Source organism: Aulostomus chinensis, chromosome 2 (assembly GCF_037954235.1).
Source record: "Aulostomus chinensis isolate RoL2024-O1b breed Wild chromosome 2, RoL_Achi_v1.0, whole genome shotgun sequence".
Taxonomy (NCBI): domain Eukaryota; kingdom Metazoa; phylum Chordata; class Actinopteri; order Syngnathiformes; family Aulostomidae; genus Aulostomus; species Aulostomus chinensis.
The window spans coordinates 877,904-880,050 of NC_141321.1; the positions used below are offsets into that span (position 1 = coordinate 877,904).

At 44.6% G+C, this 2,147-nt stretch overlaps 1 protein-coding gene across 3 annotated transcripts in view; it reads right to left on the reverse strand.

The window, feature by feature from the left end:
- Positions 1-594: 594 nt before the first annotated feature.
- The window catches only part of ccdc102a (coiled-coil domain containing 102A), a 79,046-nt gene continuing 77,493 nt past the window's right edge, over positions 595-2,147 (reverse strand). For all 3 annotated transcript variants that reach the window (XM_086221952.1, XM_086221959.1, XM_086221943.1), the window contains one exon: positions 595-2,147. This exon is cut by the window's right edge and continues 569 nt beyond it. The gene's annotated coding sequence lies outside the window, so the exon portion shown is untranslated.

A 2,147-nucleotide genomic window follows, 5' to 3' on the forward strand; every position in this document is an offset into this window, starting at 1 on the left:
TTCCTTCTGGATTAGATGGGTTCAATGTTAGGGGGAGAGACAGGAGACACCCCCCCCCACACACACACACACACACGGGAGTCTTTCTGCTTTCACAGCCACATGCAGACCTTCACAGTCCATTAAATGATGAAAATGGCATTGTTCAGTTACTGAAAAGTACAATATTTATGTAAATGAAATATTGTAGTGCTGCAGAGACTTTGAGCATCCCCTCCCCCAGTCATGCAGCCCTAGCTGCAGGTCACATGATGTTAAGGGTTTGGAGGTTGAGAGATTCATTTAGTATCCTGGCAGAAAGAGTAACATTAGCATCTGTGAATAGCTGAGGAGTCATGAGAAGGTTTACACAATGACAAAAGAAAAAAAGGATCCAGGATAAGATTTGGTTTCTTCTTGTGTCAATATCCACCAGGTCTGCAGAGACTAAACTAACGGAGAAGACGACACAACCCCCCTAGTGGAGATAACTGTCTCACCTGGTTTTTGTGTGGAAATATTCGAAGTAAACATGTATGTAGCCTTGTTTCACTGTCTTTGAGGTTTGACACCCCCCCCCCCCCACACACACACACACACACACACACCCTCAGGTCAAGTGGGATTTTAAGAGTTTGTCGGACAGCCACTACAAAGTAGTACACACAAAGATCAGAAAACATCAAAAGTAGACACACACCTGTGCAATATCAAATCAAAAAACAATCCCAACATCACACACTCTGCATGTATACATACGCTCTTCTCTGCTTTGGATCTAGTTTTTTATTATGTCTACAACTGAAGCATGTGGTATCACAGACGAGTGTGTGATGCCCTGACGTCCTGGTTATTTTGGGAACTGAATCCAACAGGACAGATTGTTAACTTAAGGTAAACAACTAAATTCTGTCTAAGGTTAAACTTTCGTCTGACACACAAATACATGAAGAAAAATGACACAGTTACTTGTTGTCTTGATATGTACAGTTGACATTTATAGAGCAGATATAAAACCACTGTAGTACAGAGCATTTATAAAAACTAAACCAGAACCAAGAGGACATAAATGTTCAGGATCAGTACAAACATCCTGGTCCCGTTTAGCGTCGGTGGTGACTGCTGCTGCATAGATTCAATGTGTGACTGCTTCAGAAACTGACCTTCTGTAAATCTGTTTTACAGAAGGTCAGTAAACTGTTACCAGCCCAGCATCCAAGCTAACCTCAGCATGGCTCCACCTTCACCATCCCTCACACAGGAAGTAGTAGTGACATTCAGGTGTTCATCCTTATGAAATAGAAGCTTAAAGCAGCTTCTGAACTCTCGTAGCTGGTGAGCTGAATGTCAGAACGCCTGAAGAATGGCAGCGCTCATTAGTCCCAATGCAGGCTTTTAGAGCGGTGATCAATACAGCCAGATCTGCCAGTGTGGTCCGCTTGAGATTCCCTTGTCTGACTGTCTCAGTCTGACCATCACCTGGATGGAACCCCTACTGGTGCTGTTGGTTGTGTTCATGTGCACACTGTCCAACATTCACGGGTGTGAGCGTGTTGTTGCGCACATCCAGGAGTGATCAGTCTATAACACTGAGGTGTGTCACTGAGGCTGCAGGACACAAGCAGTCACATCAGTGGAGCTTGGTGGTTAGGCACAGACCAGCAGTGACGAGCTGCCAGCAGATGAGAGCTCCAGGATATCAAGGGGGTGTGACGGGAGTCACTATAGTGATTGGATGAGATGAGGTAAGAGAAAGGGGAAGTAGGTGTCAGTCTTACTGTCAGAGCACCAGCGTTACAGTGTCTGACAGTCCTGTGGGAATGAGTGTGTGCACAAGCATGTGTATGTGTTTTTGCGAGTGTATGCGTTTGTGTGAGTGTATCTGTTTGCATGTGTTTATGCGTGTGTGTCCGTGTGTGTGTGTCCATGCGTGTGTGAGTATGTCCATGCGTGTATGCCTCTGTGTGTGAGTAGCATCAGGATTGACTGTGATGTCATCACTTTTGGGTGGAAACTTTGTCCTTTTGGTTCTTTGTAGGTTCCTGACAAACTCACGCAGCTTATTAAAGGTTGGCACTTGAAGTCAGAGACAGTGAAATCATTATCGTCGTCATAGTCACTCTGACACGTGAGACAAGTAAAGAACCACTTTGATCATATTTATTGGT